Source organism: Triticum urartu, chromosome 3 (genome assembly GCF_003073215.2).
Source record: "Triticum urartu cultivar G1812 chromosome 3, Tu2.1, whole genome shotgun sequence".
Lineage (NCBI taxonomy): Eukaryota > Viridiplantae > Streptophyta > Magnoliopsida > Poales > Poaceae > Triticum > Triticum urartu.
The window spans coordinates 721,180,056-721,196,669 of record NC_053024.1 but is presented as its reverse complement, the minus strand read 5'-3'; the positions used below and the strand labels follow the sequence as shown (position 1 = coordinate 721,196,669).

General features: G+C 41.3%; 2 non-coding genes across 2 annotated transcripts; one reads left to right on the top strand and one right to left on the bottom strand.

Annotated features, from left to right (window-relative positions):
* Nucleotides 1–15,712: 15,712 nt before the first annotated feature.
* TRNAV-AAC lies at nucleotides 15,713–15,786 on the top strand. The gene has a single exon. It is a non-coding gene; the product is annotated as a tRNA-Val (tRNA).
* A 59-nt stretch (nucleotides 15,787–15,845) lies between these two features.
* On the bottom strand, nucleotides 15,846–15,919 carry TRNAI-AAU. Its single transcript has one exon. It is a non-coding gene; the product is annotated as a tRNA-Ile (tRNA).
* Between the last annotated feature and the right edge of the window lie 695 nt (nucleotides 15,920–16,614).

Sequence of the window (16,614 nt, the reverse complement as noted above, 5' to 3'; positions counted from 1 at the left end):
AGTTTCAGGCTTAGGTCCAGACTTGGGTTTCTTCTCCTGAGCAGCAACTTGCTTGTTCTTCTTGAAGTTCCCCTTCTTCTTCCCTTTGCCCTTTTTCTTGAAACTAGTGGTCTTGTTGACCATCAACACTTGATGCTCCTTCTTGATTTCTACCTCCGCAGCTTTCACATTGCGAAGAGCTCGGGAATAGTCTTGTTCATCCCTTGCATATTATAGTTCATCACGAAGCTCTTGTAGCTTGGTGGCAGTGATTGGAGAATTCTGTCAATGACGCAATCATCCGGAAGATTAACTCCCAATTGAATCAAGTGATTATTATACCCAGACATTTTGAGTATATGCTCACTGACAGAACTGTTCTCCTCCATCTTGCAGCTATAGAACTTATTGGAGACTTCATATCTCTCAATCCGGGCATTTGCTTGAAATATTAACTTCAACTCCTGGAACATCTCATATGCTCCATGACGTTCAAAACGTCGTTGAAGTCCCGATTCTAAGCCGTAAAGCATGGCATAGTGAACTATCGAGTAGTCATCAGCTTTGCTCTGCCAGACGTTCATAACATCTGGTGTTGCTCCAGCAGCAGGCCTGGCACCCAGCGGTGCTTCCAGGACGTAATTCTTCTGAGCAGCAATGAGGATAATCCTCAAGTTACGGACCCAGTCCGTATAATTGCTACCATCATCTTTCAACTTTGCTTTCTCAAGGAACGCATTAAAATTCAACGGAACAACAGCACGAGCCATCTATCTACAATCAACATAAACAAGCAAGATACTATCAGGTACTAAGTTCATGATAAGTTTAAGTTCAATTAATCAAATTACTTAAGAACTCCCACTTAGATAGACATCCCTCTAATCTTCTAAGTGATTACGTGATCCAAATCAACTAAACCATAACCGATCATCACGAGAGATGGAGTAGTTTTCAATGGTGAACATCGTTTATGTTGATCATATCTACTATATGATTCACGCTCGACCTTTCGGTCTCCGTGTTCCGAGGCCATATCTGCATATGCTAGGCTCGTCAAGTTTAACCTGAGTATTCTGCGTGTGCAAAAACTGGCTTGCACCCGTTGTAGATGGACGTAGAGCTTATCACACCCGATCATCACGTGGTGTCTGGGCACGACGAAGTTTGGCAATGGTGCATGCTCAGGGAGAACACTTCTTGATAATTTAGTGAGAGATCATCTTATAATGCTACCGTCAATCAAAGCAAGATAAGATGCATAAAAGATAAACATCACATGCAATCAATATAAGTGATATGATATGGCCATCATCATCTTGTGCCTGTGATCTCCATCTCCGAAGCACCGTCATGATCACCATCGTCACCGGCGCGACACCTTGATCTTCATCGTAGCATCGTTGTCGTCTCGCCAATCTTATGCTTCCACGACTATCACTACCGTTTAGTAATAAAGTAAAGCATTACATCGCGATTGCATTGCATACAATAAAGCGACAACCATATGGCTCCTTTCAGTTGCCGATAACTCGGTTACAAAACATGATCATCTCATACAATAAAATTTAGCATCATGCCTTGACCATATCACATCACAACATGCCCTGCAAAAACAAGTTAGACGTCCTCTACTTTGTTGTTGCAAGTTTTACGTGGCTGCGACGGGCTTAAGCAAGAACCAATCTCACCTACGCATCAAAACCACAACGATAGTTTGTCAAATAGACTCCGTTTTAACCTTCGCAAGGACCGGGCGTAGCCATACTTGGTTCAAGTAAAGTTGGAGAGACAGTCGCCCGCAAGCCACCTGTGTGCCAAGCACGTCGGGGGAACCGGTCTCGCGTAAGCGTACGCGTAAGGTTGGTCCGGGTCGTCTCGTCCAACAATGCCGCCGAACCAAAGTATGACATGCTGGTAGGCAGTATGACTTATATCGCCCACAACTCACTTGTGTTCTACTCGTGCATATAACATCAACATCAATAAACTAGGCTCGGATGCCACTGTTGGGTTTCGTAGTAATTTCAAAAAATTTCCTACGCACACACAAGATCATGTGATGCATAGCAACGAGAGGGGAGACTGTTGTCTACATACCCAACGCAGACCGACTGCGGAAGCGCTGACACGACGTAGAGGAAGTAGTCGTACGTCTTCACGATCCAACCGATCAAGTACCGAAACTACGGCACCTCCGAGTTCGAGCACACGTTCAGCTCGATGACGATCCCCGGACTCCGATCTAGCAAAGTGTCGGGGTAGAGTTCCGTCAGCACGACGGCGTGGTGACGATCTTGATGCACTACAGCAGCAGGGCTTCGCCTAAACTCCGCTACAGTATTATCGAGGAATATGGTGGCTGGGGCACCGCACACGGCTAAGGAATAGATCACGTGGATCAACTTGTGTGTCTAGAGGTGCCCCCTGCCTCCGTATATAAAGGTGCCAAGGGGGAGGGATGCGGCCAGCCCTATGGAGGCGCAGGAGGAGTCCTACTCCTACTGGGAGTAGGACTCCCCCCCCCAATCCTATTCCTAATAGGATTCCCAAGGTGGAAAGAGAGAGAGAGGTGGCCGGCCACCTCTCCTAGTCCTAGTTGGATTAGGGGAGGGGGGGAGGCGCGCAGCCCACCATGGGCAGCCCCTTTCACCTTTCCACTAAAGCCCAATAAGGCCCATATGGCTCCCGGGGGGTTCCGGTAACCTCCCGGTAATCCGATAAAATCCCGATTTCACCCGGAACACTTCCGATAACCAAACATAGGCTTCCAATACATCAATCTTTATGTCTCGACCATTTCGAGACTCCTCGTCATGTCCGTGATCACATCCGGGACTCCGAACAACCTTCGGTTCATCAAAATGCATAAACTCATAACTGTCATCGTAACCTTAAGCGTGCGGACCCTACGGGTTCGAGAACAATGTGTACATGACCGAGACACGTCTCTGGTCAATAACCAATAGCGGGACCTGGATGCCCATATTGGCTCCTACATATTCTACGAAGATCTTTATCGGTCAGACCGCATAACAACATACGTTGTTCCCTTTGTCATCGGTATGTTACTTGCCCGAGATTCGATCGTCGGTATCCAATACCTAGTTCAATCTCGTTACTGGCAAGTCTCTTTACTCGTTCCGTAGTACATCATCTCACAACTAACATATTAGTTGTAATGCTTGCAAGGCTTATGTGATGTGCATTACCGAGAGGGCCCAGAGATACCTCTCCGACAATCGGAGTGACAAAACCTAATCTCGAAATAAGCCAACCCAACATGTACCATTGGAGACACCTGTAGTACTCCTTTATAATCACCCAGTTACGTTGTGACGTTTGGTAGTACCCAAAGTGTTCCTCCGGTAAACGGGAGTTGCATAATCTCATAGTTATAGGAACATGTATAAGTCATGAAGATAGCAATAGCAACATACTAAACGATCGGGTGCTAAGCTAATGGAATGGGTCATGTCAATCAGATCATTCAACTAATGATGTGACCTCGTTAATCAAATAACAACTCATTGTTCATGGTCAGGAAACATAACCATCTTTGATTAACGAGCTAGTCAAGTAGAGGCATACTAGTGACACTTTGTTTGTCTATGTATTCACACATGTATTATGTTTCCGGTTAATACAAATCTAGCATGAATAATAAACATTTATCATGATTATAAGGAAATAAATAATAACTTTATTATTGCCTCTAGGGCATATTTCCTTCAGTTTGTTGAATGATCGACACTCGAATATATGCTCTTAGTTAGATCTATCATCGTGTTGTAATCACAGATCTTGTATCTTATGCTGGTGTACTGATGATACTATCTGAATAAATATGTTGGTTGTGTGGGCTTTGATGAATAGTTCTCTTTTGTCTATTTGATCTCCGAAAATAGGGAGAATTTGTTTGGAAGAACAGTGTTGTGTTGAGCCTACCATTATATATAATTTGATGGTTGGGTTGTGAACCTAATTTTCTTTACACGGTATCTTTCTTTTCGTGTGGCAGTAGGTTATTACACAAGCATATAAGCATATATATATAAGATTTATTATTTGTTAGCTTTAGTGTGGCTTGATTTTCTAGATAAAGCAATTAGAAGATTCAATTAGTGGCCATCTTATTAGATTATTAGATCCATTATGCAAAAACAATCACCAAGGTTTCGTCGTGTAGGTGGTTAATCATTATGTAGATAGGTAAAGCAACATGCACCATTTTGTTGACAACCTATTCGTAAATGCCATATATACTCTAGAATTTTCTATTTACTTGTATTTAATCATAAAGCTGACACGTTGTCTACATATTATTTTTATATCATACATGTTGGATATCTATCCTATATTTAGTGACACAACCCACACACACAGAGTAGGTGATTTTATATAGTTCTCCTTATTGTTAAAAGAAAGGACTTTGTTAAGGGGCAATGACTCAAAAGAAGTGTAGGTTTATTACAAAATATAGTTCAATATGGCACAACAAATGTATATTTTAATGATTGACCTTATATTAACACATAAACTATTATTATGTTTAGATATGTTGTCATGTGGTTAATTATGCTAAGTTATATAAAACATATTTGCTAGGTTGTAGTTTGATGAAAATGAGTATAAAAGTTTTGTATAAAACATGCTTCAACCAACATTGCTTCAGTAACTAACTCATTCTTTTATTGAATTACAATTGTGCATCAAGCTCATCGACATAAAATTTATTAAAGCAAGCTTGCACTTCAGTGTTAGTTTTATGGTGCCAATAATTACCCGTCATTAGATGTGAAAGGCGGAGGCAATGAATGCATTAATTTTGGAGATGTTCGCTGGAGCTAAGAAAGACAAAGAATGACAACATGGATTAGGTATTATCGAACCAGTGAACGATTCAATTTGTTGTAAACAGCAACCCAATGCAAGAGACCGTCTGATGGATCTCAGAACTTTTATGCTAATTAGAAATAACATGGACCTTTTCGAACCCCAAAAAGTCTAAAAAATTTAATAAAAAATCAATAAAAATGCTATTTATTTAGAAAAAAAATCATGGGCTAGCAAAAAAATGTTAAGATACTTACAATAATATTGCACATGGAAAAAAATATTAAGAAAACTGAGAACAAAAATAGCCATGATCTAAATAAAAAAATCAATGATATAAATTATAACGTTTTCACGCTACTTAAAATGAAACTACCATAGTCCAATTAAATAAAAAATGACATGGTATAAATAATATAATTCACATATTAGCTATAATAAAGTAACCATGGTGTAAATGATAAAATGTCATGATCTAATTAGTATAAAATTTGCCATCATCTAATAAATAAAGTTGTCAGGATCTAAATAATTGAATTGCCATGGTACCTGAATTGAAACTATGATAGAATAATTAAAAAATGTCATCGTCTAATAATAAAGTTGACATTGTATCTACAATGAAATCACCATGGTCTGGAAATATAAAAGTTGGCATGATATAATTAATAAAAAGTGCCATCGTCTAAAGAATAAAATTGCAATTCTACCAACAATTAAACTAACACGGTCGAATTAACAAAAATGACATGCTACCTACAACTAAAATACCTTTGTATAATTTTAGAAATATTGTTCTCTAAAATAACAGGGCAACCTATTTGAAATTTCTAAAAGGGACACATGAAAAGTTAGGCATTTGGTTATTTGAAAAGTATGGCAAATTAGGGATATTGTTCTTTCAAAAAGAGGGAAACCACATAGGGACTTTGCCATGAATATATAAAAAATGCCACGTGACAAATTTGAATTTTATATAAAATATGGCATGTGAAATTTTTTAAAATTATAAAAATTTCATGTTTGAAGAAAATAAGGATGTCTATGAACTTTCTATGTCACAATTAGGAAAATTATGTTTTCTCTTGAATGCAAAGAAAAAATTCAACATCAATAAAAAACATATTTGCCATGGCTTTTTTAAAATTACATTTTTCAACAAGGTGTCAATATATTTGGCATCATATTTTTTAAGTTTTGCCATGTTAAGTTTAATAAAAAATACCATGAAAAAAATAAACCACATTTGGCATGGGTATGTCATAATATACTAAATACAATACATTTGCCATTGGTATGTAACAATATACGTGTCATAGTGTATTAAAACAACACCAAATGGCATCATAATAATAATACAAGTTGCTATGATATGGTCTTATATAAATCAGATTTGGGGATGTTCATTTTCCACGTTCAAAGAAAAATGCCATGACAAATCAAGAACATCCCATGCAAATAGACATGCGAGTAGTTAATCGTCCGGATCGATCGTGATGGCGCAACAACTTCTGACGCGACTGTTGGAGAACACAGTATTTCAAAAAAATTCCTACGATCACGCAAGATCTATCTGGGGATGCATAACAATGAGAGGAGAGAGTGTGTCCACGTACCCTCGTAGAACGAAAGCGGAAGCGTTAAGAAACGCAGTTGATGTAGTCGAACGTCTTCGTGATCCAACCAATCAATTACCGAACGCACGACACCTCCGCGGTCTGCACATGTTCAGCTCGGCGACGTCCCTCGTACTCTTGATCCAGTTGAGGCCGAGGGAGAGTTTCGTTAGCACGACCGCGTGTTGACAGTGATGATGAAGTTACCGACGCAGGGCTTCGCCTAAGCACTACGACGATATGACCGAGGTGTGTATCTGTGGAGAGGGGCACCGCACACGGCTAAAACAATTGTCAACTTGTGTGTCTATGGGGTGTCCCCCTCCACCGTATATAAAGGAGGGGAGGAGGGGGCCGGCCAGCCTCATGGTGCGCCCCAAGGGGGGATTCCTACTCCTACTAGGAGTAGGTTTCCCCCCTTTCCTAGTCCTGATAGGAGGGGGAAGGAAGGGGAAGAGGAGAGGAAGGAAAGGGGGGGGGGCAGCTCCCCTACCAATTTGGATTGGGCTTAGGGGAGCGCCCCCACCTCTTGGCCGCCTCCTCTCTCTTCCACTAAAGCCCATGTAGGCCCATTAAGCCCCGGGGGGGTTTCGGTAACCCCCCCCCCCCGGTACTCCGGTATAAGCCCGAACTCATCCGAAACCATTCTGGTGTCCAAACATAACCTCTCCAATATATCAATCTTCATGTCTCGGCCATTTCAAGACTCTTCGTCATGTCCGTGATCACATCTGGGACTCCGAACTACCTTCGGTACATCAAAACACAAAAACTCATAATACCGATCGTCATCGAATGTTAGGCATGCGGACCCTACGGGTTCGAGAACTATGTAGACATGACCGAGACTCATCTCCGGTCAATAACCAATAGCGGAACCTGGATGCTCATATTGGTTCCTACATATTCTACAAAGATCTTTATCGGTCAAACCGCATAACAACATATGTTGTTCCCTTTGTCATCGGTATGTTACTTGCCCGAGATTCGATCGTCGGTATCATCATAGCTTAGTTCAATTTCGTTACCGTCAAGTCTCTTTACTCGTTCCGTAATGCAACATCTCGCAACTAACTCATTAGTCACATTGCTTGCAAGGCTTATAGTGATGTGCATTACTGAGAGGGCCCAGAGATACCTCTCCGACAATCGGAGTGACAAATCCTAATCTCGATCTATGCCAACTCAACAAACACCATCGGAGACACCTGTAGAGCATCTTTATAATCACCTAGTTACGTTGTGACGTTTGATAGCACACTACTAGGGAAAAGGCTACTAGTAGCGCTGGAAAAATGGCTAGTAGTAGCGCGGGTTCCTGCGCTACTACTATCGCGCTACAACTAAAAGTTAGTAGTAGCGCGGATAAACCCACACTACTACTAAAAATTAGTAGTAGCGCTTCTATAGTAACACGCGCTACTAGTATCTAGGATACTAGTAGCGCTTCTATAGTAACACACGCTACTAGTATCTAGTAGCGTGCGGTTTTCCTCCCACGCCACTACTAACTAACTACAAATTAAAAAGAAAATCCCCAAATTTCCTTTTATGCATTACACATCATTACAAATCCAAAATTTATTGTAAACCAGGAGCATTAGAGCATATCAAGACACCTACAGTTCTCGCCAAGTCACATATTCCCAGGTAGTGCAAACACAGTTACAAGCAAACCAAAATGCATAGAAAGACCAAACATTGGCATCCTATCTCTCCAAATGATCTCCTCCCGTTGCATCCTTGCAAGCGTCTTCACGATAAGCAAATCTGCTGGAGAAAAAGTCACCGCACCTACGTTCATGTTCGGCTTCGCATTATCCTCCCTCCTTCACTTGATCGGCGCACTACATTTGTAAATGGATAGTCAGTTGCACATCAACAACCAGCAAACTTCATTACAAATCCAAGGTTCTCGACAACCAATAAGCCATGGATAGAATAAAACAGATCTAAACAAATAGCATATATACTACCAATTACCATGCCTGAACTGGCAGTAATATGGTATGAAAAAGAATTAGATAGTACTCAAATACATCATATTATACTAGCAAATGTGCCCATGTGTTGCAACGGGAGAAAACAAACACTACACGCCTCTAAACACGACTCCCGACCTCACACACATAGGTCTATGTCCTCTGCTTCAACATGTCACCCCACCGTGTCCTCACTTTATATAAGCGATAAGTAAAAACATATTATCAACAAAATTCTCACAACGTGTAGAAATTGAAAAGATTACGAAGATAATTAAGAATTGATTGCTACCAATTATATTTCACTTCAAAATAAAAGAATCAATTGAGTACGAAAAAATTTATCTTAAAAAATTAGGTAAACGATGGTGTTGTGATCTACCAAAATGATTAAAAAATAAGAATTAAAATATTCTAAGAATTCAAAAAGGAATTCTTCCAAACACACATGCTTTACTAATTATTATTTTCCGCAAAATTGTTTATTTTGTGGCAACGGGAGCTCCAACGCTCTAGAAGAGGCACATGATTGAGGAACCTCTGGAATAACATACCCAAGTAAGACCACACGCACCTCTCGAGATTGAGTCAATCTTGACGCTCATGTTTATAATATAAATTTGAATCATTTATTCTTTTTAATTAGTTATTAGTACAAAAACAACTGCCAGCCTTCGATCCTTTGATCGTTGAAACTAATAGTTTGTATAGTTAGATAAAAGATCAATGGTAATCTCCTCCAACCCTCTCTGTCCCAAATGTACACTTTCTTGCCAGCTATTGCTAAAGGAATATCTAGGCATTCAAGGAAGCAATAAGTACTCGAATGTTAGTATGTACCAGCACCATATAGAGTCCAACAACGCATCAATATTCTGGTATTAGAACTTTGTATAATATTCAATCAAGCGTGTCGCCTGAGTGAGGGTTTTGGTCGGTTCGGTGTCGTATACTATCATCTTCTCGCAAAACTAATAGCTCCCAAGTGGGTAGAAGTTCCGGTACGCACCGAAGTTTGAAATTGCTGAACAACATTAAGAAATACTTGTAGAGGTAGTGATATGGTAGAGGTGAAGAGCATGCTGGCAATGAGATGGGAGACATGAAATTCTTGATAACCTAGTAAATTCTTTTCTTCTTATAATATAGCCATAGGGGTGACTGAAACTTAAAACTCACTAAGAAATAATAGCCACAGTTCCAGGAACAGGACCAGGCTTGAATCCCAAACGTTTATCAGATGTTCGAAAAGTCCACTTTGAGACATTGCCATCTGCAGCAGAACAATAGAGTCAGAAGCAAAAAACAATGGAACTACACTATTATGGAGGAAAAAGGTAAAAGTAGTACAAATAGACACTATAGAGATCAAGCAGCCAATATCGCTGTGATAATTAACTACTAAAAGTGAAAGAGGCACCTGAGATACACTACAACCTAGACTATCATCTGAGTTGACAAATAGACTTCCATTCTAGATTGACCATATACAGTACTCCCTCTGAACTAAAAGTGTCGCGGTTTAAAACTAAGCTTACTTCAATCTTAGTTCAAAACCGCCACACATATTATGGATAGGAGGAAGTATTTATTAGGCAAAGTTAAAGAAGCTACCATGCTTTTTCTGAAAGGCTAGGAGTTATTCCATTATTCAGATAACAAAGAAGCAGACACACAAAATTCAGTCGCCCTATGGTCTTAAGGTAACTCTCCACTCAATGGTGACCAAATCGACATGATATGTGGGCTTGGTTCATCAAGTAGACGGAAATCAGGATGTTCAGTACTCCACGAAAATATATGCAAGCATAAGAAGGTTACTGATTGAACGTGTGTGCCAGCTGAAGGTTACTAGATAATTTTGCTTAGTTGTTATTTTTACAGTACATTTATGTGATCGTTAATTTTATGTGAAGACATGTGTATTGGTCGTGAGTAAATGGCACCGGCGGTCCGAGAACTTGCGATGCGGGTGCACTTAAGTCACGGTACTTGCAAACCGGAAAAACCCATCATAGAACTTGCATTACGGGTGCAGATAGGTCATACAGGTCATCTGAACCGGCCAGCTGCCCGGTTTTCTCCCTCTAACGGTCAAGCGCGATAAATTTGTTCACGACTTTAAAAATATATGTGATTCGTGACTTTAAAAAAATGTTCATGAACCATAAATTTGAAAACTATTTGTTCATGACTTTAAAAAAATGTTCGTGAACGTTTCAAAAAATATATTTGTGGTCCGCGACTTTAAGAAAATGTTCGCGAACGATAAATTAAAAATATTTATTAAAATTATTTGTGATTAGTGACTTTAAAAAAATGTCCAGGAACGAAAAATTTGAAAATGTTTTTGAATGATAAATTTAAAAATGTTCGTGAATGATTAATTTGAAAACTATTTATTCACGGCATTAAAAAAAGGTTGAGAACGATAAATTTGAAAAATATTTTTGATTCGTGAACATTTTTTTAAAGTTGTGAACATTAAAGAAATTGTGATTCACGACTTTAAAAAAGTTCGTGAACGATAAATTAAAAAATATTTATTAAAAATATTTATGATTCGTGACTTTAAAAACGTGTCCACGATTTTTTTTTGAAAATGCTTGCGAACGATAAATTTGAAAATGTGGTGAATGATTAATTTGAAAACTATTTGTCCACGACTTTAAAAAAAATTACAACGATAAATTTGAAAAATATTTGTGAGTCGCGAACATTTTTTTTAAGTTGTGAACATTAAAAAAATTATTTGTGATTCGCGACTTTAAAAAAAGTTCGCGAATGTCCACGAATGAAAATTTTGAAAATGTTTGCGAACAATAAATTTGAAAATGTTCATGAACGATTAATTTGAAAAATATTTGTTCACGACTTTAAAAAATGTTCGCGAACGATAAATTTGAAAAATATTTGTGATTTGCGAACATTTGTTTTAAGTGGTGAACATTTAAAAAAATGTTTGTGATTCGCAACTTTAAAAAATGTTCTCGGACAATAAATAAAAAATATTTATTAAAAAATATTTGTCATTCGTGATTTTTAAAAAATGTCCAGGAACGAAAAATTTGAAATGTGACATATCTGCACCCGCAACGCAAGTTCTGTGACGGGTTTTTCTCGAAAATAGGACAGCTGGCCGGTTCAGATGGCATATGTGACCTATTTGCACCCGCAATGCAAGTTCTATGACGGGTTTTTCCAGTTTACAAGTACTGTGACTTAAGTACACCCGCAGCGCAAGTTCTCGGACCGCCAGTGCCATTTACTCGAAAAAGGACTACAAGTTATAAATTCCCATATGTATAATGTGTAAAATAACTACGTCAAAAGAGATTAACAATAGAATCACAAAACCTCATCAACACGGTGTTGCCACAGAAAATTTGGATCTACCCCTACAACAGGATGAGAGACCCATCCATTCAACGAGGAAGGGGATACAAGGCAAACAAAATGAAAATCAGATCTGCACTCAAAAGTAAATAAAAATCATGCACGAGAAAAAGGGCCAGGGAAAAATAGTTGCGTAGTGGGTACCTGCTCCTCCCGAAGGCGCGGTTCTATATGAAATCGTACAGAGGTGCATGCTGGCGAGGCCTTCTGCTCGCGCCATCGGCAGTGGGGAGAAGCGGCCACGCCAGTCACGCAATCCTGATGCCGTCGGGCCTCTCTCCATTACCTCTCGAACAGCCGGCCACCACTGCCCTGGTTCCTCGACGCCCCCGCTCACCACGTACGGCTTGAAATCTGGACCGTTGTGTCACCAGCACCACGACGGCCGGTGCAGGAGATGGATTGGTTGTGTAATGAGGGCCATGTGAGCCGCCGACACCGATCTGGGGAGAAGGAGAGCTCCGTGGAGCAAACCCTATTTAGGGGAGGAGGATTCGTGCAAAGGAGGAAACGAGGGCTCAAGCAAAGCAGGCAGCCACACGAACAGGGTGGCGGCGACACCTAGCAAAGGAGGAAAAGAGGGCTGATGGAGAGAACGTCGCCGTGGCTGCGAGGCGGTGCTGGGTTTCGTTGGGAGGAAGTGGTGATGATGATCGCATCTGCCGGACAGGGGGCGAGGATCGATTGACTTGGGACGTTAGGAAAGATTCTTTTTTTAAGGGTGGGACGTTAGGAAAGTTATATTTGTGATCTGTGTAAATCTTTTTGCCAAGAACTGAGCTCGCTTATGGGGTCCTACTGGTGGAGGCAGCAGGACAAGGAGAACACCATCCACTGGATTAGCTGGGATAAACTAACAAAATCAAAAGCCCAAGGTGGATTAGGTTTCAGAGATATGCATGGGTTCAATATTGCTATGTTGTCAAAGCAGATCTGGAGGATGATTGAGCACCCGGACTCTCTTTGTGCCCAGATCCTGAAAGCAAAGTACTTCCCGGACACCCATGTGCTTCAGGCGGAGCCAAAGGATGGCATCTCCTATTCTTGGCGAAGCCTTTTACATGGTTTGCAACTAGTGCGAGAGGGTTATGTGTGGTGTGTTGGCAACGGCACGAGTATCAAGCTCTGGACTGAGCCTTGGCTGCCGCGGCCGTGGGCGAAGACAGTTATGACGCCACGAGGGGGGAACATATTAGAGTATGACAGTGACCTGATCAGTCCTATAACAGGTAGTTGGGATGAACAACTTGTTCGGGACACCTTCTAGAATGTTGATGCCGAGTGTATCCTGCAAATACCAGTCCGGGAGAGGGTGCAAGACTTCATTGCATGGCAGTTCGACCCCAAAAGCCTACATTCGGTTAAAAGCGCATACAAACTACACACGCAGCTGGAGAGGATGGCAAAAGATGGAGGAGCAGGCAGTAGCACTACCGCGCTGGGTAACTTGGATGTGTGCCAAGATGATTCCTGGAAACGAATTTGGAAGCTCCCCTACCCCAGGAACGTCCAAATGTTTGCATGGCGTGTTAGACATGAGTCTTTGGCGCTGCGAACAAACTTGGCAAGGAGGGGTGTACCGATTGAAGATACAGCTTGCTTATTCTATGGACGAGCAGCCGAGGATGGAGCTCACCTATTCATAAAATGTAAGGTTGTGAAACAGGTGGGGCGGGACCTGGCCTTGGAAGAAGAAAGGATGAAGATGGATGAGATAACATCAGTTCATGAGATGATGGATCATTTGTGGAGGATTGATGAGCAGAAAAGAATATGCATTCTTACCGCCTGGTGGCTGTGGTGGAGTAATCGGAATAAGCTCAGGGAGGGCGAGCTCCCCTGGTCCGCGGAGGAGGTTGCAAGGCGCACTCGCAGCTACACTTTAGAATACCAACAAGTCTTCTCTAAAAAACCTGAGAAACAGTGTGATGACAAGTGGAGGCCGCCTCAGGAGGACATGATCAAGATAAATGTTGATGGCTCGTTTGTGCCAGGTGAACAACACGCAGGTTGGGGTGTAGTGGCAAGAGACTCGGAAGGTACTGCCATTTGTGCTCGCGCAGGTCGTCAGGAGCATGTAGGAGACCCTTTCGGTGCAGAGGTCAATGCCATGGCTCACGGTGTTGCACTGGCGGCGGAACTTGGTATGTTGAGGGTGATCTTCGAGACCGACTCCCAGCTTGTTGCGGATGCAATGGACCTGAGAAGGGCAGACTCATCGGCTTACTCGGCTGTCATCGAAGATATCAAACTACAGCTGAAACTTTGGTTTTCTCATCATGTAATAGTGTCATGTAGGAGAGGGGCAAATTCTGCTCCCACGAACTTGCTAGTTTGGGTCGCTTGTGCGAGGCTGATCACTCGATGCAGTGGGACTATGATGTACCTGCCACGCTTGTGGCTTCTGTCCAGGGCGATTTGCCTGGACACCGTTAATGTTAAAGCTATGCTTTACTTCAAAAAAAAGGAAGGTGTTGATTAGAAAGAAAAGAGTGAACGGGGAGGGGTTGGTTTATTTGGGTAGAACCAATGGATTGCAAAAACCATGACAGGTTTGGTAGCGTTGAAAAAAATCGATAGTGGGGTGAAGACCTCGTTCGATCGACGGGAAGAAGTAAACGAACTCACTAAACAACGTACGTACTGAGACATTATGAGTGAGAGAAAAAGTACCACTTCCATAATAAGATTTGTTTGTCATGGTTTACTTCTTAATTTTCTTAAAATTCTTTATTTGTTTCCCGAAAATCTATTATTTGTTTTCTAAAGCAAATTGCATTAATGAGACAGATCGGTTAATTTGGATAAGTTAGGAAAGTTGGATCTATGATCTTTTGTATGCTTGGAAACTGCTAATTTTTTTAAAAAAATAGTGAAGTAAAAAAATAAACCAATGGATAAGAAAACCCGTGGGAGGGGATGATGGGAGGTGGGAGGAAATAAAACCGGACGAAAATAAAACCGAAGTACCAGGCTACCAACTGCTCCATTAGGAGTAGAGATTAGGAGTAGAGATGTGCCGCAGTGGCTACCGTGCCCAGTCCGTCAACGTTAGCATCTGTGTATCGAATCCCGCATTTTGCATATTTATTTTTATTTTTTGACTATTTTTTTAGGGGACGTGGATACGGGGAGCGATGCTGGGCCGGCCCAGTACCGCCTTTGAGTGCCCACTAGGCTAAGCGGCGCTTACCTATGAAATCCGACTGGATCTTACCGATGAAATCCGACTGGATCTTGTAGTTTGAGAAGCGGCTTGACGGGGTATTCGGCCGCGGAAACCCATCGGCATCGACGTAGTTGGAGCCGTAGGGGTAAGCCCATTGCCGTGACATCTCGGTGACGGGGTCGGTCAGAGGGAGGTTCCTGTTGTCAGCGAAGTCATCCCCGAAGACAAAGAAGGTGGCGCTCGACGGCTTCTTGATACGTCTCCGCCGTATCTACTTTTCCAAACACTTTTGCCCTTGTTTTGGACTCTAACTTGTATGGTTTGAATGGAACTAACCCGGACTGACGCTGTTTTCAGCAGAATTACCATGGTTGTGTGGGCTTTGACGAAAAAGAAGAGCTAGCCGTACTGAAAAAAAGTTCATACCTGTCTATTTGATGTCTGAAAGTGGGGAGAATTTGTCTTGAAGAACAGTTCAATCACAGTTGTGTCGAGCTCGAGCCAACTGTTATATACAGTATAATTTGCTGGTAGGGCTGTGAACCTAAATTTTTTCACATCGTATCTTTCTTTTCCTGTGGCAGTTGGCTATTATTAGATATAAGCATGTATGAGCTGTATGATTTTCCAGCTTCAATGGCTGAACCAATTAGATGATTCAGTTAGTGGGCCATCTTGCTAGATATTAGATCCGTCTAGTGTTGTAAAAGAATTTGTAGGAAAAAGATAACTAAGGTTTCGTGGTGTAGTTGGTTATCACGTCAGTCTAACACACTGAAGGTCTCCGGTTCGAACCCGGGCGAAGCCATTTAATTTGTTTTTTTCTCCATTTTTCATTGTGTAAAGAAAAAAAAGAAAGAAAAAGAATGGCCCATACAGGTCTCGAACCTGTGACCTTCGCGTTATTAGCACGACGCTCTAACCAGCTGAGCTAATAGGCCTCTTGCGTGGTTTTATTTTTCATGCTATATATTATTTACTTCAGTCACATGGGAAAAGCTTTAAAGTTCAAGATCAACCGGACTTCATATCGTGACAACTTTGTAAGTCTGGGTGTTTTACTGTGAGATTGGCATATCATGCAGAACGGAAAGCGGAGTATCATACCAGAGCTGGCAGTGTAACAGTGTAACAGGAGGAGGAAGAAGTGAACCATCATGTTGTTTCTTAAATAAAGTTGCTAAAGTTCAAAAAAAGGAACATTTGAATCAGCCAAAACAAAACTGTTTTTGTTCACCCTACACATGTACACTTAGCCCACGGTACAAAGAAACCTAAAGATCAGAAGAGGTGTCAGTCAGGAAATCCACACACACACATCTATGCCTTCGAGATAGCAATTACACTAGCAACGCAAACATCTATGCCTTTGTTGGTTACCACGGGAAATCGAGACACACATAAGACTACCATTACCGGACCGTGCATTCTCGCAAAAAAAAAGATGTGCCAGCCGGCTCGATCTCGATGCTGCATTAGAAAAATTGTGCTTATCATGCTTACGAACACCATCACAACTTAACTCAGCTCCATCTGGTATTGTGAATGACGGTGAACCCACAGATGGATATTGATTGAATGGTTTGGATATAATAACAAAGAATAAAGAAAAGAAGTGGTAATTCACATGGTCCAC